This window comes from Bombus flavifrons, chromosome 17 (genome assembly GCF_040668555.2).
Source record: "Bombus flavifrons isolate JBK064 chromosome 17, iyBomFlav1_principal, whole genome shotgun sequence".
Classification (NCBI taxonomy): domain Eukaryota; kingdom Metazoa; phylum Arthropoda; class Insecta; order Hymenoptera; family Apidae; genus Bombus; species Bombus flavifrons.
In genome coordinates this window covers 570,169-594,971 of record NC_138458.1, presented here as the reverse complement: position 1 = coordinate 594,971, position 24,803 = coordinate 570,169, and the positions used below count along the sequence as shown (strand labels likewise).

General features: G+C 38.8%; 2 long non-coding RNA genes across 2 annotated transcripts in view; both read right to left on the bottom strand.

Annotated features, from left to right (window-relative positions):
- The window catches only part of LOC138188614 (uncharacterized), a 72,312-nt gene that overhangs the window by 42,751 nt on the left and 4,758 nt on the right, over nucleotides 1–24,803 (bottom strand). The gene's annotated exons all lie outside the window — the stretch shown is intronic.
- Nucleotides 190–21,688, bottom strand: LOC138188615 (uncharacterized). Its single transcript, XR_011175581.1, has 4 exons — nucleotides 21,516–21,688; nucleotides 20,199–20,351; nucleotides 19,178–19,289; nucleotides 190–530 (listed from the first exon to the last, which is right to left on the bottom strand). It is a non-coding gene; the product is annotated as an uncharacterized LOC138188615 (long non-coding RNA).

The following is a 24,803-nucleotide window of genomic DNA, read 5'->3' as shown; positions in this document are numbered from 1 at the left end:
TAACACGAAGCAAAATAATTATTTTAGATATTTTAAAATTCAAGGATTTTTACTTATCAAATTTTTAATCTTTCTGTTGTTAAGATACGCATTTAATTTTTGCATTGCCTGTTTAAAACAAGTAAAACGTAATCGAGATAAAAGAATTAATTACGCTCATTCGAACAATATTCGAAAATTACTTTCGGCATAAAATAACGTTGTATCTTGAAATTTCCCGTTGAAAAATCGCAGAATCGTGGTCGTTTAATAAATTGTCCAAAGATCAGACGATTATTTGCGTAGCTTCGATAATTACTGTTCGAAGGGACGCCAATATCAATATACCAAAACTTGTTTTTCAGTGTGGCGTCAATCGAGGAGGCGCATCGAACCGGAAATTAATCGACGCCGTTACGTACTAGCGGTAACTAATACAGCGACAATTAATCACTTGACAGCTGTAATCCCTGGTATCGATACATCCGTGGCCTGACCTCATCCATAAATTACAGTCCTCTGTATTGTGCGTCTTTTCTCTCGATACAAAACTGGAAAAAATTGTAATCAGAGATCAACGTATCCTTTGTTAGATTTCCTTTTGCTGATTCGACGAAAGGGACAATTAATGGAGTGCATGATCGCCAATAAAATCGAATACAGGTCGCACGATCAACATTTTTGATCTCGAAAGCCAGAGGAACGTGAGAAACTTCTCGGTATTACTTTTCCTTTTTCTTTGACACTTTTCTTTGACTTCTGCAGTACGTTCGAAAGACTTGGTCGTCGAAATGTAAACACGCGGCTGGTAATACACTCGTTTTCAACAGAAAGGAAAATACGGAGGTGCAATTGAAAATTAAATCGATGAACCGAGGCAATATTTGCTCGTTTTATGAAAAAAAAAAAAACTGTTTTAGAGGGTTGAGTTTCGGGAAGTTTGAATATCGATTACGAAATAACGTGGAACTTCATATTTTACGAATAATTTGATTTATTTAGCAAACAAAATGTAGAGAGTGCAGGGAATGATGGATTTTAATAGGTATAAAGTTTTAAAATCGCGAATGAACTTGTTCCGTTCGACGTAATATTACTATAAAATTTTCTCCGTATAATTAATTTCATAACGTTTATTCGTTTAACACAATAAGAATTAATATGTCGGATGAAATCATAGTTATAAAATTAATCGTAAAAATAATAAAAACTATAAAATTCCTCCATTAACAAACGAAATCTGATAGAATAGAAATTGGGAATTTTTTAGACTCTGAACGTACCAGAACAAAAATGGACTACTAGTAAGCAGACAAAATCACAATTAGCAAGTTCGCTCTCAAGCTGATTCTCTACAATCTTTTCCACAGTTCTCTCCGTAGGTTTACAGTTATCATTTTCAAGAACAATGTACGTAATACTTGTTCGCCGTGTTACGTCTGGGTCAAGGATGTTTCAAAGATAATTCTCTATTCACGATGTATCAATGGATCGTTTGGAATTTGCCAAGTAGTTGTTAATTTCAATGAAATTATTCTTTGTAAATTTAGAACGGAAGTAAATATGCCGGTATCCGACGGTTTTGTGAGAATATCTCGTTATCGAATATAATATAAATTATATTCAATGTTACAATTTTGGAAAAGCAGGTCTCAATGATCTGTTACGTGATGTACGTACAATATTACTGCTTTATGGTTAAACAAGAAAAGAAAAAATGTATAAGAGTTTATTTGTTACGGCTTAATATTTCTGTCATATCAGCAGACGCTTCTTCCCGTATTAAAGTCTTCACGTACATGAAAATCTCAATCTCACGCACGATATTACAAGGTCTGGATCGCAATACGTTACGAGTTATTCTTAGTTATTCTTACGAGACGATGTCTAACGCGCCTCGCTCGTTCTTCCTTCCGGTTTCAATGCATTCACCAGTTATACACGTGGAAGGTATCAAAAAAGAGATGAGAGCTTGGACTCAGGGCTCAGGAGAGCACAACTGGAGAGGAGAAACAAAGACTCTGTCCCCTGTTATTTCCTTTATCTTGAGGGCAACGTCACCCCCTTTGACCTCCGCTTTCAGTTCCACGAGGATATCCTCGCTCCTCGTCCATTTAATACCCGCTGTTCACTCCTTATCATCCTGATCTTCCTCCCACACTTCCTTCCTCCCATACGCCTCGGCGTATATGGCCTCTTCTCTTCGGGGCCTCTTAAGCTCCTCCACTCTCATTATTTCAGCCGGCGATACCACTTTCCTTTTGGGGTATCCGCCTTTAGCCATCGTCGCTTCCTTCTTCATTTCTGTCCTGTCTGCCCTTCTTTCTATCTCGACAGGCTCTCTCCTCCTCTTTCTCCTTCTAGCCTTCTGCTCTCCACATTGTTCCAAGGAAGACAGGATGCCTTTTATCAAATTTCCTATCTCCCTAATCCCCTCATCCTTATCTTTATCCAACTTTAATTTTTTCACCACTACATTGATCATTTGAACCGCTCCTGCCAGGGCTTGTGTGAACCCTTTCAGCTCAGCCCTGGAAATCATGACGTCCTCATCATCGACGTCACTCGTCTGCGTGTCGTCTCTTGCGCTATCTTCGGCTTCACTGGCCATAGCCGATCTTACGGATTTAGCGCTGACATTTTTCTCCACCACCTTCCTGGGCAGCATTTTAGAGCAGGCTATTCCTTTTCCTGTGACCGGCGTACTGTGGTTGCTTTCTCTAATTCCAAAGGAACCCTCGGATTCCTCAACCACTCCTCCTTCCGCCCTGCCACTAGTCGTAGGGCTCCTCTGGAGTCTCCTACTCGGTTTGAAGGGGCAGAAATCTTCGCCTTCCTTCCCCCCCCCCCCCATCTTTCTTCGGAATAACCGAGATTGTCACATTATCACTTAGCTTAATATCAGAAACCATCCTATGTTTCTCTCCTCCCACTATCTCCTTCTTTGTCTTAATTTTCTTCTTCTCTTTCTCCTTCTCCTTCTCCTCTCCCACAGCACCTCGTTACCATAGGCTCCTTATAGGTCTGGAGACATTCCTTGCCCTCCCGGATTTTCACCAAGAGGGCCTATTTCGGATTCTAGGCAACCTTTCCCTCCGACCGTCGTTAACCGGTTGCCTCCTTTCCTCGTTGTTCCTCCTCTCTCTCATCCGTCTTTTTTCTTTTCTACCCATTTGAACAATCCATTCGCCTTCAGAGTCGTAGGTTTCTCTATCCCTGGGGTCAACGTCGCCCTCTTCCACACACGAAGGATCGCCTCTCTTCGCCCTTTTCATCCCATCAGTCTTCATGTCCTCAAGCGGCGACGCAGTTTTCCTTTTTTTACTCTGTTCAAACTTGTTTCTCACGTCCCCGTTCCTTTTTCCAACCTAGACCATTGGAGGGGAAGTTTGTGTAGAGATGTTAACCTCAACGGGCCTTTCAACCTGTCTCCTACCTTTACGTCCCTTCTTATTTGATAATTTTTTTTTATTTACAAGTACTTTACGATCAATTCTCGCATTGAGAATTTTGAGTAAGTTTCTCTGGCGTGGCGCAGTGACATGACCAATTATTTATAATAAGTTTATTTCTAGCTGAATCTAGTGCTTAGGTCTAAAGGATAATGTTTTCTTAGCCTGCGGATCTGGTCCGACGTATTAAATAATTTAGTAATTAGGGAGTTTCGATGGTTGTTAACTGTTATGATATATATGTTACTACATTTTGTTATTTCTTCTCTGACTGTGGGTATCTTGAGGTCGTGATGTATTGCTTCGTTGGTAACATACCAGGGTGCATCTATTAGGGATCTTAGAGTTTTCGATTGGAAGCATTAAAGTATTTCAATGTTGAAATTACTTGCTGTTCCCTATAGTTGGATTCCGTATAATCCGATAGAGTGTAATTTTGTTCTGCGTGCTTAGGTTGGAACATCGGCCAATGAGCCAGTAGAATTTTTCAAGTTTAGCCTTGAGTTGCTTCGATTTGTCTGTGATGTGTTGTTTCCACGTTGATCTCCTGTCCAGAGTCATGCCCAGGTATCTGACTGAATCCTTGTTAGGAATTGTTATAATGTTAATGGTCACCTGAGGGCAGGTTTGTTTTCGCAGCGTCAAACTGTTTCGCTGTTATATTAGAAACAAAACATGATTTTCCAGTTTTCCTTGATGCTTTCCTTAGCAGAAGTTTGGTTAACTAATTTTATGAAACAGTATTTTGAATTATCCCTTCGTGTAGCAAAATCCGCTTCAGTCGCACGAGTCATGGAACTTAACAATGTTGGTAAATTTTTTCATCCGTTTCATGACCTTGTAGACAAGCATAAATTTCGACCATATAAGATTTTTAACGTCGACGTGACAGGTATCACGATAGTACAAAAAAAGCGATTTCAAATTATCGGTTTTAAAGGCAGAAGACAGGTTGGTATAATTAGTTAGCGACAAAAGAAGACAGCTTTCCATAGCTGTTATCTGCGTTACTGCCTCGGGAAATTATATTCCTTTGTTATAAATTTTTTCAAGAGTTTGGAAAATAAAATAGCTGGACCAACGATTCTATCATTTAAAATTCCTATTCGAGTATTTGCTAGAAATTACGTTTGGGGATTTGATTCTTAACACGTCTGGATTTTCACTTACCGAGAAATGTTCATTCTGCATATCCACCGTTCCATATTTACTGAATAAGCCCTTGTCCGTAAATAATATTTTCGCAGGAAATTACAGTTCCACTAAATTTTGCGAGACATCCATCTGTAAAATCCTCTCTTCTCGGGAAATCTTCCGCACTCAATTCTTGAACTTTTCGAAAACTGTACGGGTGTAGCTTTTCTTTCTTCAATGCTATCCATATGGTTGTTGGTATCTTCTTCTGCAGCATAACCCATGTTTAGCACAGGATTTTAGCTAAACACGCCGCGATGTTCTATACCCAAAGTCTGAATCATCTTGTTGAATAGTCGGATTTCACAGGTTTTAATGTATTTGCATCTAATAAATTTTTATTGATTCTACGTAATATACTTGTTCTTTGTACCCTATTCTATTCAGAGATTTTTCACGTAACGCAAGTGCATATCGGAAAGTGTGGCAAAAGTATGACATTGTACAATAGACAACGAAAAGATGATGATGTACACTACTACCACAATATACACAATACTCATTACAATGCAGTAAGTGCATTACACACGCATTAACACGCACTGCACACAATACACACAGTACAATTCGCTCAATAATAACTGCTACATTCGCTTGGACATTAAAGAACAAATAAAACGAATCAAAAATAAAAAAGTTTAAAAAAGTGAAAATTAAAAAGATCTAACAATATCTACAAAAATTACTTAATTTCCTACACTTAATTACTTATACTAACACTACAATGTAACTACAATGTAACCATTCTCTTTTATTCTTCATGTCTTTTCTTTGCAATTTGTTTGTGGAAACATTTGGTAGATTATTGCCGCTATTGGGGTTTGTAGCATGTGGATAGTCACCTCCATTCAAAACCATTGCAGGCTGACAATCTATAGACGAATATTTGTACATCTTTGTAGCGGCGCTATGTACTAATCATTTATACTAAGATTGGGTCATGTGCTTCCTCTTTAACCTTGTAGTAGTATGGGCTTCGTAAACTTTTATCGCTATTTGATTCGAATCCATTGCGATTCTATTGCTGTATCTTCTTGCATAATTGCGTATCTCCTACCTCACTGTTGGAATTTTGAGGTCTTTTTGAATTTATTCGTCCCTAAACAACCACGGGGAGTTTACAACCGTTCTAAGAATAATCGCTTATTCCATCTTCGATATGTAGCTTTTAGCTGCTGTTCCCTAGAATGCTATCCCATATGTCCATATAGACTTTTTTATTGCCTTATACATCCATAATTTTTACCTATAGTGAGGTTAGATGTGCCACTGGTTGACCAGTATATTCTTACATGCTCCATTGTTGCTTTCATATGATGTTTCCATGAAAGTTTTGAGTCTAAACGTAAACCGAGCTATATACTTGATTAGATTGTGAAACAATCATTTCATTTACTGAGCTGTTGTGAGTTGGCGCTATGTATCTGCAAAGTGTAAAAACGATGTGGTTAGATTTTCCTGGATTTTTTGTTAATGAATCATTTTTCTATTTTATTAATGTGCTCCTGAAGTGCACCACTTGCTATTTCTAAGTCTGAATGCGTAGTTAACAACACAATGTCATCGAAAAATGTGAACATTTTACTGTCAGTGTGTGTTGGAATATCGGCTATATATGCTGTGTACAACATTTAATTAATTTATGAGTATATCCTTAACTTTTACTGTGAAAGTTCAGTTCTACAAATATGACGAAAGTAGATTCTGTGCATTTGTCCAATGGTTGCATGTTTCTTCCTGAATCCAAACTGATGATCTGGCATTAGTTTTCTATCTTCTATGACACATTCTAAACGATCATAGACTATTTTCTCTCCATGATTTTTGCTATTACTGCAAGAAACGAGATTGGTCTCTAAGAGAAACAAATGCTGGTTGGGGTTCATGCCTGGCTTGGGTATCATTATCATTTCAGCTATTTTCCAGATACATGGAAAATATTTGTCGGAGATGAAAGGACATCGGAGCCTTCCTTTTGGAACTTCGGGAAAATCCCTTAACACCGTAATCTAGATTCTATCATAGGCGTAATTAAACAATTGTCGTCTTTCGATCCGATTGTATTTGTTCGAAATTTGTGATAATGAGCTTGGGCTCGAGGCGACAGCCAGTCGCCGAACGTGGCCGCGGTCACGGGATGAACGCTTTGTCTAACAAAGGTATGGAGTAATTCTATAGCTCTCCTTAAAAGAAATATTTGTGGCGACACGCGACAGTAAACATTCCAACGGTCTCTGTCCCGTGGCTCGCCACACGCAGTCCCTATTCTTCGAGTAAAATGATTGCCAGATGTCGATGTGTCTCCACAGTACGTAATCAGCTAGCCCGAGGGCCGTTATAAACACTAAGATCTAGTTACCTAAAGTCCTTCAAACAGATAAACAGTCTTTGTCCCAACTACGGGAAGATAGGGGAGATCTATTTCTTTCAACGAGCGACGTCTCCCACTAGCAACTTTCCCTCGAGGGCGGCCAGCATCTTTTTCTAACCACCGATATGGAGATTGACCAATTAGCAGCAACGTCAATTTCTCTTACTTTCTGAACGAAGGCTTTTTTCGACGAATTCGAGGATCTCGCGCCTTTAGACACACCCCATATAGTTTTCCTCTGTGGCATCATCGACACGGAAATTCATTCTTTCTTGCGATATCATCGACGAAAAGAGTAACGCCTTACGATCAGTGAATATTACGCGTTTTATTAACAAAGAGTCCGACTTAGATTTCGTGAGCACGTACATCTATCATCCCGTTGACCGCGGATTCGTTATTGAACCTAGGATCATTGTCATTAGCTTCTCGAGTATCTAATTACCACGGTTACTTGTCAAATTCTGTAATAATCGTATTTGCACTAGTCAATGTCTTCTCTATTGCATAACGACAATGTGTAATCCAAATGAAGATTCGTTTCTCGACTCTAACCCTAATTCTAATGTAAACCCGACATATTGTATTCTTAGACTGTGTTGTATATTATCACGATCATCCTTATCATTTTTGTCGGCAATTATTTTAGGATTTTCCTATTGATAAGGTCAATACTAGATAATTTATTTTTCTTTATATTCGAGTTGGTTGTCCTAACTTCTTTTGTGGTTGTTATGGTACAGAATAGCTACCATCAGCTGCAACAGCATTATCCGTGTTTGTTTGGCTGCTTTCATTCGATATATTTGTTGTTTTCGCATGAAAATAATGTTTTGTACAAATGATATACATGCTTCGGTCTCCCTTGCCCAGATCGCATTCGGATTTTTAATTGCTTGAATCAGTTTTATTGGGTTTCTCTCGTTATTTGAGTTTTTCTCGAAAGCCCGTTTCGTAGCTTTCCACAGTGAGTAATTGGTGTCCTCGTGGGGCAGAAGTAAGTCTAGATATTTCGAGAATTCCATATCATTTATAGCCTTTTTGACGTTTTTGTTATTTCGCTCAGTACTTTTTTATTTGCCGATATATCGTGTTTCCGTCAAATCGCTTTTGCTTCCTTCTCACATTTAATTTTATCGAGAATTTCATTCGGTATTAATTTGTTTTGTCTGGTTGTTGATTTGTAATTCGTGTTTGCTTCCACTACTTGTGTGAGTTCTGTTAAATGCTTACTCAATTTCATCTGGTGTCTTGTTATTACTAGTACATTGCCCAACTAATTGTTTTATTGCAGAGTGATGTTGACTTATTGCAAAAGACTCGTTTGCTGTTATATTCAATTATTATTGGAGTATGGTCAGAAGCGAGTCTTAGGTTTCCTGATATTCTTAGTTTGTTTAGATTTGTATCATTTGTGACTGCAAAGTCAAGCACATCCAATGTTTTATTGAGTTCTGTCGATCAGTGAGTTAGCTCGTCAGTTGACCTTAATTTTATTACTCCTAATATTACTCTGAGAGTCTACTTCCAGTATTCTCGTGTTATTTTATATCTTGATAATGCGTACAATGTTGAAATTTGGAAAGAATTTGTATTTTTTTGTACTGTGACGGTTGTAACTTATACGTGTCCCTGATTAATTTGGCTATGGAGGTAGTATTTTATGTTATTCTTAATTATTATTGCTGAACCTCCATGTGCTCTTCCTGATGAGTATACAGTACAGTGTGATATTTTTATGCAACTCTATTTGTTGTATAATGTATTATACAAAATGTTTTTATTTCATGTATTCTCTTTTGTAGCCCATTAGCGTCCCATGCTCTTGTCTTTAATATATCCATTAATTTATTTATGATAAGTTGTAGCATGGCTGATATTTGTTGCACTTGTTGCTTTAATAGCGAATTCTGTTTAATTCTGTTAATTCCATGTTTTTCTATAGATTTTCTCAAGTATCTCTTTAAACACTGTTTAGATTCATTGCTCCAGATTAATAACTCTAACGGGGCCCGCCTACGGCACTGGAGCTGCGAAGATGGCGAAGATGGGAGCGGAGGTACTACAGAAGGAGATCGAGGTCCTCCGGAAAGAGCAATCAGGAAAGGCCGGATGTGTTCGTTAGGAGAACGCACGGTGTCATGCCTCCACTTTAGAGCTGAGACACCCTAAGGAGAATGACGGGGAGGGGGAGAAGGACGTCTCTCTGCCCTCGAGGGGAAATTCGAAGAGCTCGGGCCTTCACTAATGAGGACTCTGGAAGAACGCCTACAAGACTGGTGTCAAAGTCTGGAAACAAGGCGGAGAAAGATAACCACGGTTGAAGGCCATACCACCCAATTATCATTGCCCTCGATGGGGTAAGAGGTGGTGAATGGAAGATAGTCGAACATAAGAGAAAGAAGAAGGATGCGAAGAGACCAGTTGCTGCCAAGGCGCATAGGACCTCACAACGAACCCCAACAGTAGGGCCGGTGCAGGAGACCAGAAAGATGGTGCTCCCACCCCCTCCGCGGTCATCTGCGGTGACCCTAACGCTGAATGAGGTGACGAAAACATCATAAGCTGAAGTGCTGGCGACGGCTAGACAGAAAGTCCCCCTAGCCGAATTCGGCATTGAACGAGTTAAAATCAAGAAGGCGATGACTGAGAGTATCATTCTAGAAGTTCTCGGGGACAAAGAGAGGAAGAGGGCACCCGCGCTTACAGCACGGTTGACACAAGCCCTGGATCCGACCACGGTGAAAGTTGCGGCTCCAACGGCGGAGCTGAGGGTAACTAAGATCGACATCTCGATCTCTAAAGAAGAACTTCGGGACACCCTGGCGAGGGCCGGAGGATGCAAGGCACTGGAAGTTCGAGTAGGAGACATGAAGACTTCCAGAGGTTGGGTCAGCCTGGATAAGATGCCCGACAGCAACAGCGGGGAAATGAAGTCAAGCGGGAAGAGTTCTTGTGGGCTGGTCAATGGCGAGGGTCAAAGTCATCCCAAAGATGCCATAATGTGCTATAGATGCTTAGATCTAGAACACGTGAGAGTGACCTACGGTAGACCTGGGGCAGCTATGGTACAGGTGCGAAGGCATCGGTTACCTGGCCAAGAGCTGCTCTCCCACCGTGCCCAGGTGCCCGCTCTGTGAGTCGCTTGGTGCGCCTGTCACCCACAGAATGGGAGGGGCGGCATGCGTTCCGCCGAAAACTAAATGGACGAGCCGGATTCGGGAGCCTGCTACGGACAGGAGACAGGGCGACAACGCGAGGGATCTACCGCAAGAAGAGGAAAGAATCACGAGTGGGGCAGATGACAGGGGAGAGGCCATGGATATGGACTTAGTAAAGTAAATTCATGCGGTTCCTCCAGACCAATTTGGGGCGATCGAAACGGGCACAAGATCTGCTCTTTTAAACGATAAGGGAGAGCAGGGTTTTTCTGGCAAGTGGTAGCCGAGCCCTATTGTATACTAGACACCCCTAACTGGGTCGCAAACCTGGACGGATTAGTCGCTATGACGTGGATGTCAGCACCGGGCACATCCACCGCACGGATCCTGCTCGAGCAGGGCAAGGGGTATGCCGCGATCGAGTGGGCTGGGATGGTAGTGGTGCTCGTCCTGGGAGACTTTAAAGCTCACTCCTCGCAATGCGAGAACACAAGGGCAGATGCTCGGGGCCGGGTGCTGTCAGACTGGGCTGCGGGCCCCGGGCTCCTCTTACTTAACAAAGGCTCGACCAGCACATGCGTGGTATGGAGAGGGTGTTCCGTCGTCGATATTACATGGGGTACCCCCAATGCCTTCCGGCGGGTCTCAGGCTGGAGAGTAGTCGAAGAGGTTGAGACTCTCGCAGACCACCTGTACATATTCATCGAGGTCGGCCCGGAGACAATGCCCGCGAGACAGGCCCGCGGCATAAGGGGAATGGAACGTTCCCCCCCCCACCAAGATGGCGCCTCAAAGATAGAGACAACGAGATGTTCCAGGCAGCAGCCATTGACGCGGCCTGGAACTGGGACGCCCGTACAGAGGAAACAAACGTGGACGAGGAGGCGGTTAGACTGGTGGACCTCGGAGATGGCAGAGCTACGGACAAGGTGCATTCGGGCCCGCAGGCGATTCTAGAGAGTCCGCCGTCGGCGGCTTCATGACGAGGAAGAGATCTCTCTCTGCTACGAGACATATAGAGAGTCGCGATACATCTAACAGCGAAGGATCAAGAGCGCTAAAACCCGAGCCTGGATGGACTTCGTCCAATCGGTCGAATCCGATCCGTGGGGGCGAACGTACAGGATGTTGATGAACAAACTGCGTCCAAGGGCCCCACCACTGACGGTAGATATGAAACCGGCATTGCTGGAAGAGGTTATTCGCACACTGTTTCTGCTACAGGAGGACAGCCCGGGGCAGCCTCGACTGGCTTTAGGTTAGGCGGGAGTTAACTATGACTCTCTTAACGGTTGTGTTGTGAGACCTTGGAGGGACATAGGTACTCAGGGGCAGGGGAGACTTTGATCTTGTCTGCCCAAGTGCGACGACGAAGGAGCGAAGGACGCTAAAAACGCCAAAAAGTCGGCTTACTGATAACGGTTTTAAACCGTGAACATTTGGAACCTAAACATCGAAAGTTTATAATGGAACCCGTTCCTTCGGCATCTGTTGGTGACCTGGCTACGATAAGGACTAAGAGTTGGAATGATGGGAACAATTTGTATGATTTCACGGAAGAAAATTTGGAATACAGAATAATAATAATAATAAAGCCTCGGACGCAGAGCTTCTCGGTCCCGGAAGCGCTGTGACGGATTTATCCGGTTCGGAGGGGATCGCGATTGACGACTTGGCAATGTCCGCGGATAAGAATCAAAAGAATATGGTGCCGATGGTGGGTGATAGGGTTGCGTGTCCAGTCTGTGAGAAAAGGGAAGTTCACCTTTTCTTCATGACGCTATCAGACCTGGACAGGCACCTTGGCCGACATCACACGGAAGCTCGTATCCAGTGGGGATGTCAATATTGTGAAAGGAGTTTCCCGAAGCTCTATGGGGCAAAATGCCACATTCCAAAGTGTAGTGGCACTAGTCAAAGGAAAGGAGGAGCGTACAAATGCGAACGTTACCCCATGAGCTTCGGGACTCAGAGAGGATTATCTACCCACGAAAGGCATGCGCACCCTGCCATGAGAAATGAAAAAGGAAGGGGAACGGGCTCCCCACAATCGAAAACATGGACTGTAGAAGAGATAACTCTCTTGTGAGAGCTCGATGAAATTGATAAAAGTGGCTTTCGCTGACGTCATTGTTCTACTTGGTGAAGATGAGAGGGAGGCACAACGCCAAATGGATATGCTCCATAAATATCTGAAGGGCCTGGGGATGAATATTTCTGGTGAGAAGAGCCAAACGTTCCAGGTGATCGCCAAAAAGGACACCTGGTTCATAAAAGAACCGCGATTTAGGCTCGAAAATATCAACATACGAACGGTTGACCCAGATGAGGCCTTCAGGTATTTAGGCGCCGAAATGGGGCCTTGGAAGGGTATCCAATGTGGCATCATAGTGCCAGAAATTCTGAATAGAATTCTGGTCAGAAGAGTTAGAAAACTCTCTCTGAAGCCATGCTAGAAAATTGAGTTAATCACGAAGTACATCTTCTCTCGATATATTTACCATTTCCTTGTAAACCACCAAGTGACAGTGTCTTAAAATTATTGGACAGCGAAGTCAGGCAGGAAATAAAGGCCATATTACATCTTGTGCCTTCGACAGCCACTGATTTCTTTTATGCTTCAAAAGCAAAAGGGGGGTTAGGGCTACCGAGACTTGAACGTATTATCAAACTCGGTACCCTAAAAAGCGCATTAAACAATAAGAATTCAATCGATCCAACGGTATCTAGCTTGATCAATGAAGAAGACGATAGGAAACTAAAGAAAATCGCAAACTCTCTAAGGATCAATTGGCCGGCCATTTCCGAAGAGGTAGAAAAGGTAGAAAGCGACTAAAGAGCGGACATTTTAAACAATGGCAAGAGTTGAGAAGTCAGGGACATGGAGTCAATGACTTCTCAAAGAGTAAAACTGGCAACGTGTGGCTCGAGGAGTATAATATGTTCAAGCTCTCGAGATTCATCGATGCCGTAAGACTTCGGACAAACACCTTTGGGACACGGACTGTATTGGCACGGACCGACAAAAGAATTGATGTAACTTCAAGTGGGCTCCTCGACTTGGGCGCCTCGACTTGGGCGCCTCGACTTGGGCGCTTATGAAAGTTTCCTCCACGAAAAAAAGAGAAAAAAAAAGATTAATAACTCTAGGACTAATTATGTAAATACCCTATATATAGCATACCAATTCAATGCTAATATAAACTATAAGTATTAATTAATTGATTATTATTATTATTATTAATATTAATACAGATTATTACTACAGTTTAATAGCATAATTGTGAATTTCTCTAAAAATGTAATATCCATATGACGTTGTTTTGACATTAAAATTTAGTATTTATCTTACATTGTATTTTGCGTGTTAAAGATATGTATAACACAATTGATTTTTATAACAGTTTGCATAATGTACATATAATATTAAATACATTAATTAAACCCAGATATATCAATTGTCTCTAAGTAAGTGCATATTTATCAAATTTATCCTGCATGCACTTTATATATGTCGGAGATGAAAGGACACCGGAACCTTCCTTTGGAATTCTTCGGAAAACTCCCAATATTTTGCCTCCATAATTTAACTCTATTATAATTGTTTGAGATTTGTGATAATGAGCTCGGGCTCGAGGCGACAATCAGTCGCCGAACGTAGCCGCGATCACGGGATGAACACTTTGTCTAGCAAAGGTATGGAGTAATTCTATACATTAACATTCCAACGATTTCTATCCCGTGGCTCGCCACAAGCAGATCCTATTCTTTGGGTATGATGGTCACCTGATGCCGACGCATCTCCACAGTACGTGATCAGCTAGCCCGAGGGCCGTTATAAACACTAAGATCTAGTTACTGAAAGTCCTTCAAACAGACAAACAGCCTTTGTCCCAACTACGGGAAGATAGGGGAGATCTATTTCTTTCAACGAACGACCGTCTCCCACTAGCAACTTTCCCTCGAGGCATCTTTTTCTAACCACCGATATGGAGGTTGACCAATTAGCAGCAACGTCAATATCCCTTACTTTTTGAACGAAGGCTATGCTCTGACGAATCCGATGATCTCGTGTCCTTAGACACACCCCATCATAGTTTTCCTCTATGGCATCATCGGGACGGAAGGACATTCTCTCTTGCGATCTCATTGACGAAAAGAGTAACGCCTTACGATCAGTGAATTATACGCGTTTTATTAACAAAGAGTCCGACTTAGATTTTGTGAGCACGTACATCTGTCATCCCGTTGACCGCGGATTCGTTATCGAACCCAAGGCCATTGTCACTAGTGTCGCGAGCGCCTAATCGCCGTGGTTGATTATCAAGTCTGTAGTATCCATACTTGTGTTAAAGAACCGTACCTTTGTTATACAATAACGATGGCTAATTCCAATGAAGATTCATCAAACACCCTCAACCCTATCCACAACGGCACCCCGACATATATATATGTCGGAGATGAAAGGAAAGCCGAAGTCGTTCCTTGGAAATTTTGGGAACATCTTCCAGTAATCTAGCCTGGATTTTATCATAGCTGTAATTGTTCGAGATTTGTGATATCAAGATTGGGTTCGAGGCGACAGTTGATCACCGAACGTAGCCACGGTCACGGGATGTACGTTTTGCCTAACGGAGGTCTGGAGTGGTTGTATGGGTTCTCCGAGAAATGTGGTTGTAGCGGCATGTGGCCTCGGGAGCGGGCCTAGCCACTTGTGAAACAGTGGGTCATACATTGTATTACTAATCAAACTTCAGGCAGAAACTGCCTAACAACGGCATTTGGAACTTTCTCGATGCTTCCAACGAGTCTGCCTAACAACGGCGTTTGGAATTTTCTCGATGCTTCCAAACGGGTATAGAAAAACAAATGCAATCGTACAGCGAGAAAAGTCTCGACGAGGCTGGCATTCTTCTTGTGACTGCTTTGGAGAGTGACACGTCGTGTTTCTGTGCTTAAGAACCGTTTACGCTTAGTAAAGAGTCATCCCGTTGGCCGTGGATTCGTTTGAACTCAAAATTATTATTAATAACGATTATTAACTTATTGTTCGTAAATCATACTATTCATTGAACTTACTATCCGTTAAACGTATTATTCATTAGACTTATTATTTGTTAGACTCATTATTCGTTCAACTTATTAACCACTAACTTTATTATTTGTTAAGCTTGTTATTCACTAGACTTATTATTTGTTAATCTTTGTAATAGACTTGTGTATACGTGTAAATATAATCTCGGTTGTGTAAAACAATGGATAAATCACGTGAAGAGTTGTTACGCGTCCAAAATTCCAACCATACCCCGACATATATATATATATATCTTGCATAGCACCGTGCATATTTACTGTATATTGTAATGCATAAACTTCTGCAACCTAACAAGGAGAGGTCACAGTCGTTTGGACGTCGGTTCTGACAAAAATTTTGCTTATAAATCTAGGACAAAACTAAACCGATCCATATTCTGATGTTTTAGTCAATACCCATTATTTGGGAAGGTATTGAATATAATCAGTCCATATTGTGGAAACAATAAGTTCTATGAAGGACTTGTGTAGAGGAAGTTTGATCGTGAGATTTATTAGACGTTATTGTCCGTGTCGTAACCGTCGAATATATTTAAAATGATAAATTAGTATACAGACAATGTTCGCTGAGATGCTCGTACAGAGTATAAATCGCAAAATTAAAGAGCATAAATCGTAAAATTGCTAATTAATATTCAATAAATACTATCTAGATAATCATCGATAACTCGGTAGATAGCTCATCAATACAGAAAGATACTAGATACTCGATACTCGTGATCACTCGTAAAATACTCGTAAAATACTGAGCTCTTTTCTGAAATTGGAATTCGTCTTCGTTCGACGATTGCACGTAGCGGCGACATTGTATTGCCCGGAGTTTATTTGTCGTTTCGTGCGTCAAGGCGGTGTCAATGTCCCGAGGCAAAACAACAACATGAGTTGCTCTCGATTCGCATCGTCCTCTAACTCATGTGCCGCTACAGTTCTTATTAATGCTCGATTCATGGGGTGGACAAACAGATGCTGCTTACTTTAATAGTAGTCTTACAAATGACGATGGAAATTGTATATAAATATCAGAAATTATTCCGTCACATTGTGGTTCCTATTACTATCTACTATTATATTATAAAATTCGCAATTTATAAATATCAAGTGAATTCCTGAAAGATGTTAATTAAACAAATGTTACCGTTAATTTTTTATTATTTTATTAAATACTATGAATATTCATACATTTAATTGTTAATTTTCCTATTAATCCAAGATAGGATGCAGCAGTTTACTATAGTATTAGTATGTAGCGACACATGAGTCATAGGACGATTCGAACCGGGAGCGACTCATATTGTTGTACCTGGAAGTATTAACGCTGTTTTTGATTTGCGAAGTTCTGGAATAAACGAACTCCAGACAAAAACAGTATCGTCGTTATGAGTAATCGTCAACCGGAATCAAATACGACCTTCCATAAATCCGCCGGACAATATAAACAGACGAGCATTCTCTCTAGGATAGTCTAGAAAACGAACCAGTATAGTGAAGAATATAGCTAATTATCACGACGAGTCATACGAACGACAGTTACAACCGACCTACACTATCTCTGTACTTGTACTTGAAGTAATTTCAATATAATTGACTGTTACAAATTTCCACTCGTCTCTTTAATAACTAACACGTTTAATATCACCTCAAGTATAAGAAATAAGTAAATATAGTTTTGTTAATATTTCGAAATTTTTTTATTTCTATTGTGTCCTCTTATCATTATTGTATGAAGATCATAAGTATCAAAATGGAAATTTTCAAGTTAACCACAACCGAAAGCATGGCAGTGAGATCAAACGTTCAAGTCCTTCTCACAGCTTCTTTTTCGATTAACGTGATATTGTGTTTCAAAAATTTTTATCGCAATATGTTACGATCCATAGAGAATACTATTTGAGCGTTTCACGCCGATTGTACGAAGCAATTCGAAGGATTTGTGAAACGATCACTCGTAGAAATTGTACTACTATAACACATCAGCTCATGCGTCACTACTGACTCGGAAGTTTCTCGCAAAAATAACATTTACAGTCATCATATTCACCTGATCGGTCCCTTGCGATTATTTGTTATTCTCTAGAATGACAAAATAAAACAAAAGTCGTTATGCGAACTATGCACTATAGAAGAAAGTGCTTTCAGAAATGTGTTCATGACTGAAACACACGCTGGCAAAAATATACTGTATTCTGTTGAGATTGACTGATAAGAGAACGAGTGGGTGAATTTGTAATAGAAAAATATATTGAAATAAATAAAAGTATAAGTATAATGTATAAGTATAAGTTTATGCTGATTCACATCCTTACTCTCTTAGTGTTACAACACAATAGAATCGATAGGGAGCAGGTTCATTTATAGCAAAAGGACATTACCGAAAAAGTTAACCTTATAGCTTTAGCAAAAGGCTACAAGGAACATAAATAGAAATCTATTTATTATTTCCTTTGTTCTTAGACCTTGTAACCCAAAACAAATGTATATTCAAGGGTACAACAATATGGACCTCTCCTTATTTAGAATAATTTTTGTTGAAGTGGTCACCACTTCTAAGAAAACTCTACATCTGGTCTTTTTAGTTTTCTCGTGCACTGAAACCATCGACAGCGTATAGACAAAAGACTGGGACGAAGGTAGACCATAAATAGCTGACAGGCGATGATGGCTTCGGGGTTTTCAGTTATAGGGTAACACTGCTAGGGTGCGGATCTGGACCGGCTCAAATTATATTCCCACTTGTACTTACACACTTCTGTATTAAAATATATTTTCTACCTTATAATTTATCCACGCGTCTCTCTGTTTATACATCTAGTAACCTCAACAATTTTGTTTCACTAAATTCTATTTTCTGCGTAATAGAGGTCTCTAGGTCACGAATATACATAAATAAAGATGTAGAATTTTTCTTGAAGTAGTTACTTCAACATATTCAAAGGGAATAACTTAAATATAGATGAATAAATAAATATTTTCTCAAATAAGGAAACAATTCAACGATATTTTTGATCACGCCTCGTAAGAGGGGGAGGGGGAGAAAAACAGGAAAGTAAAAAATGATATGCAGCTTGGTAGAGGTTCAGAAGAAAAGTCTGAAATGTGATGATTAAGAAAAATGTGGGACATGAAACATGTTATATAAAATATACTTTATATATTCTAATTTGGCTCATATATATGATATAAAAAATGTATTTTACAAACCATTTAGTGTAGAATATAAGTACTAATGTTTAATCTGCGTTTCTGTAATTTTGATAGTTTTGTATTTTTTTATTTTTATATTTTTATATTTTCTATAGTTTTGTACTTTTGTATTTTTAAACGTTTTCTATAATTCTATATTCAAGTAATAGTATAAAAAGAAGAATACGAAGAGTATGGAATGGCAACGCATGTAACGGTACGTGAATGTCACGCGTGTGCAAATAACCAGGAGAGGATGTATAGGAATTGAGGATTCGTTGGACAAAGAGAACGTTTTTTAGGAATACGTTATGTTTATGTAAACTATATACCATATAATTAAAGAAATATAAATGAAATCGGACAACTAATTAGTTACCCGAAGAGGAAAAGGAAAATATTTGCTAAACGAAATGGCGCGATCAACCTCCGAAAGCAAGATTACGATGGTTGACGTTAACAAACAATTTCAAATTGGAGTTCAACCGCTAACCGCGACAAGGCCACGGTGATCTTTACTCTTTTCTATACGCAGGCGGCACGTTATAAATGGAGATCTCACTCCGCTGGTCCGATGTTTTTAATTATATCTTTAATACAGCGCTTATCGAATCAAGCAGCATCATGGCCATTTGTAAACATTCATTGGCAAAGGCACGCATTACATCATTTAAATCCGCCATAATAAAAAGGAAAACATATGATCACATACATCTTGTAATAAAGATAATAAAAAAAAGACTCACCATACCAACGTAAGAGAAGATTTATAATGATTTACTTTACAGGAGAATAGGTTTAGTCGAATAACATGAAATCCATGCAGAAGTTTCTGGAAATCCAAAGACTTTGAGTACCCTAAGAAATTGAGGGAAGTTAGATAAATGGAAAAATTAAAATTGAAACATGATTATTTAATAAGAGTACCGTATTGAATTATATATTTAATGCATGCAATTAAGTTAAAATGTTACAATATTTTGTTATTATTTGTTCGAATTTCATGAAATGCTTTTAAATAAGAAAATAAGAAAAAATAAAAAATTGTATTATCTTTATAGCGTAATTTATTGATAAATTATAAATGTATTTATAGCTATAACATTCAGAATTTCGCAAAATATTCTCAGGATATATCTTGTTTCACTTGCTAAAACTTTTTGATGGAATGTTATCTAACATACCATACGTGATTAAAGCACACTCTTCTGTTAATCATTGATCAATTAAATTGGTTGTGTTCTTAAAATCTTAACGAATTCCATAATCAATGTTTCAGAATATATAGAAAAAAATAATTTTAAAGCAATCTGATCTGCATAAAAAGAGAACATTCTCAAGTTTAACAATGCAATGTTGTAATATTTTTACATTTATAAAAGAAATGTTGACATTTAAACAAAGTAATCCATCAGCGCTTCACATATTTTGGATTATTAAAATATAATTTCACTTGATACAATTTTTGGCGGATCAAAAATTTTTACGATTAATGAAGATGTACATTATTGTACATTTGATAATAATAATTGTACAACTAAGTTATGACAAAAAGTAGAAGAGCAAATAAAGGTTTAATACTTCAATGCTTGCTTATCATCTATTAATGTTAATACAAATAAAGATAGGTTTTAATATATATTAACGCATTAAAAAATTGTTTGTATATATAAGTAACTATGGTATATGCTTTAAAATCTGTGTAGCAATATTAGTGGTTTCCTGCCTGTTATTTCATATCTAATACAATTGTATATCTATAGTCACAATGTAATTTATGAAATATAACAGTGATATATGAGCAATATGGATATCATTAACTACTGCTGGCATACATTTGAAACAATCTTAGCAGTTCAATCTTCTGATTCCATAAGAATCTATACATACGTCTATACATGGGTGCTACCTTTATTTATTCTGCTACATAAACAAATTGATATTGTAATTTTACTATGAAACTTTACCAGACTATGATATAAAGAGAGCATATAAACATATATATACAGGGTGGTTGGTAACTGGTGGTACAAGCGGAAAGGATGTGATTATATGCGAAAAAAGAAGTCGAAAATATACAATAAAAATTTTTTTTTTATTATTTTTTTTTTTAATTTTTCCATTGAGACAACTATCTACAGTGAGATCCGTTATAACGAGACGTGATAAAGTGCACGCGTACCGAACGAAAATTCAAAGTCGATTTTCTCGAAAACAAAACCTCAAACGAAAAATTTTTATTTTATATTTTCGACTTCTTTTTTCGCGTAGAATCACCCCCCCCCCCTTTCCGCTTGTACCACCAGTTACCAACCACCCTGTATATACATATTTGCAAATATATACAATTTTCATATACATCTGAAATCTAGCCCATACCGCTTTATGACTTTAAGCATTGTTTGAACGTATTTCCTGCTAATATAATATTTACATTGGGATGTCTTTTTATTTTTTTATAGACAAGAAATTTTGTTCTTGTTATATAATATGACGAAGTGTGGTAAAAAGGTACTACGATAATATGGCAAATTTGTAACTTTTAATTAAAAAAATAGGAATAAGAAAATATTTTACAATTAAAAATGAACCTTTGAAACCTATTATCTTGTGTCAATAAGGATAGAAATTAAATAAATTTCGTATATCACATCGCAAACTGAACTATGAAAATTGCAAAGTTGATCGTTATCGATCGTCACGTAGGCCCATACCAATAATCACAAATAGATATTTTATTACTTAATTTTCTTCGGTTCTGTACATATTCCTAGGTAGTCGTGTATTAGTATTAGATAAAAAAGTACGAACCTACCTACACAGTTAATAAAGATATAATTGAATTAAGAACATAAATTCTGTATTTTTTAATACATATTACACGTTTATTTCTCCTATCTACGATCTAGATCTACGTCTAGATCGTCTGGATCTACGATCTTATCTATTTATCTATTATACATATGGTTTAATATATTTGGTATACAACAATAATATAGGTTAAATTACATAAAACATATCTGTTTTATTTTAGAATAACTTAAGCAAGATCTTTGGTTATATAAGCATATATAAAATATTTACCTTAAATAAATCAATGGTCGGTCAAGTGTTATATCTTTTGTATTTATACATTCCCTTCTATCAAAATTTAACAGGTTAACTTTATAATTCTTTGTTCAGCATTCATTACTAACTGATATATATGTCCACATTGTAGGCATCCTTCAACCCGACGCACATGTGACCATGTGCGAATCCACAGAACGACTGTGTGGTGCCTCGTATCGGTCAACCGCTATTACTTAGGATTGCTTAAAGTACTGCTCGTTGATTGGCTACAATTCAGCAGTACAACATGGTACCTGCGCACATCCTTGCGCGAATATTTAAGAATATAAACGTATAATATTTGTACTTTAAGATTGATTAAATAGATATGTAAGTACAATTTTAACAAGCCGTCTTAACAAGATCTTTATGCACACATCATGCATTAAACATGATACATGCAAAGTATGTATAACATTTAAGATACATGTATATATGTATAGTGAAAAACAGAAGTGTTCGTGCAGTTGGAATGTAGAAATAACAGAAGCAATACATTACTACATTATTTAAATATATGTAATTGTACAGCATAAGAAACATTTATATAAATAATGTAATTGTATAATAAATGTACAGAAACATTGACATTATTTATTGTTAGGGAAAAATCGACATAAATTTCCTTTATATTGTCGCTTGTAATGATCAAGTTTATTTCGTTGATTGGTGATTCATCGGCTTATTCTGTTTTTGCTGAGCACACGCGTTTTTGTGGCTTGGTGAACTCGACCTAGGCAGTTTTTGCATTACCTTGATCTAGGCTTTAGAGCACGCGCAGTTTTTGCGAGGTATGTAGGTTTAGACCTAAAGGAATGTATGTGTATGTGTGTGTGTTTGCAGAGAATGTCTACATGAAGACAAGAGGGTGTCATGTAAAAAATAACTCTCTTGATGATATATATAAAAAACTTTATTTCTCAAGAGTCCAAGACCCTTTGAGTACCAATATTACAATGCTCAAGTATCGGCTTGCAATTCAGACTGGCTCGGCCGTCATTATTCGGAGTCTAAATACTAAGCGAGAACAATGGAAATGGTGGAGGGGATATTATTCTTGGAAGTTCTTTATCAGGGTGGCGAGGTATCAACTGTCTAGAGGATATCTAGAGGTGGTCGCCTAAGGTGACGTCAGGGTAAAAGATTTTGGGGTTACAAGGGCTTAGTCAGCGAGTTCAAGCGGACGTCTCTCTTTACCTGGCAGTTAAAAAATATTTCAATCTCGCGTAATACTCGTCCGCTCTATCATACCTACATATACTATGAACAAAATACTGTATCCGGTAGCAACCTACGCATATGTTGCACGGACGCACAATTATAGGCAGAATTCATTCAAGCGATACCGGCAGTTTTTCGCGAACATCTCGGAAATTAAGCAAGTTCAGTCCTTGTATGGATAGGAAAAGATTGTTCAAAATATAGATTTGCATGACATACGCAAAAATCATCAAAATCGAAGTTTAGTCAGTCTTATTACAGTTTCAGTAAATAATGAACATAGACTAATATCTACGTAACATAGTGTAATTAATATGTCAATTTCGTTATACAAACTTGGACGAATGTGTAAAGTGTCAATTTTGAACGATCCTTTAGTTTTACGATTTATTTCTTTTTTCGCTAGCCGAACCGCGGACGTTAACCGACATGCCGGTGGAAGTGTCACACGCTCAAGAAAGGCCACCCGCTCAGAAACAGTAATAAAGTAGACGAAACATCCTGCATGCCATAGCTATCGAAATAGTAACAAAACATCAACTGAATAGCCGCCTCTGATATACATCCGACGATAACCCCTCCAAAGGGACTAAAACCTCCATATAAAAACCCTCCTAAATTAGCGCTCAACACATTATTCTGTTGTAACACTTTGAACCGTCACTCTGTTGGATTTATACAATAAAATTTCCATCATCTTATACGAAGTTCAATTTCAATCAGAAGTAATGTCTACTGTCCTCACTCTCCTAACCAACATTGTCATCAACAAATCCGATGGTTCCATGCGTTAGACACACCTATCACTAGCTTTCCTCCGACAGAGCATCGTCACAGAACTTTACTTATTCTTCATCGTTAGAATAGTCAACATACCTGTTACGTCGCCTAAAATGTCGGCGCTGCAGCTCTCGCGACCGGGCAGCCGACGGCCTGCGTAACGTCATTTTGACCCTCAATAAACCTAAGGACCGACCATATCTTTTCTCTTTCATTGTGTCCACATGTGTCTTGATTCAATCCGTTGTCCTGAAAGATTTCTTAAGGCTAAAAATATTTTCGACGCACATCTGGTTTTTAGAGAGGTCCTTGGGTTTATTAGGCGCAATTAAAAACACGGAGAAAGCGGGTACGCACCCATTAGGAAAAACCGAATAGCTATCTAATAGAACAGGCTGGGTTTTTCCATGCACAAGGTCACTCACGAACCACGTTGGTAGGAGGCTTCCTACTCATCACTTCTCCTACGATACTAGGAGGGTCAAGTCGAAGACTTCTCCTGCTACATCAGGAGGGTCAAGTCAACTTATTTCGTCAACACCGCTAGGTCAAGTCAACTTACTTCTTCTATATACTACAACGTCGAAGTCTAGCATCTAAATCTCACGTCTATTAAGTATCCTCGAGTGCTACGTCCACTAGCATACGAAATTCGACTATAAGAGCCTTGCTCTACTATTCATATCTATCTCAACTTCGTGCGACAAGTTGTTATTTACGATTTATATCTACTCAACAGTGTAGTTTAAGTGTTGGAAATATATCTGTCGGGTTTACATTGGAATTAGGATAAGGGGCGTGAAACGAATCGTCGTTTGGTTTACGCATTGTCGATAAGCAATACAGAAGACATTGACTAGTGCAGATACGATTATTATAGAATTGGACAAGCAACCGTGGCAATTAGACACTCGAGAAACTAATGATAATGATCCTAGGTTCAATAACGAATCCGCGGTCAACGGGGTGATGGATGAACGTGTCCGCAAAATCTAAGTCGGACTCTTTGTTAAAACGGGGAATATCCACCGAGCGTACAGACGCTAAGTAAGTCGCTAATACGATCTCGCGAGAGAATGACTTTTCGTCGCGATGATGCTGCAGAGGAAAACTATGATGAAGTGTGTCTAAGGACACGAGATCATCGGATTCATCGAGGATAGTCGTCGTTCAAAAAGTAAGGGAAATTAACGTTGCTGCTAATTGGTCAATCTCCATATCGGTGGTTAGAAAAGATGCTAGCCGCTCTCGAGGGAAAGT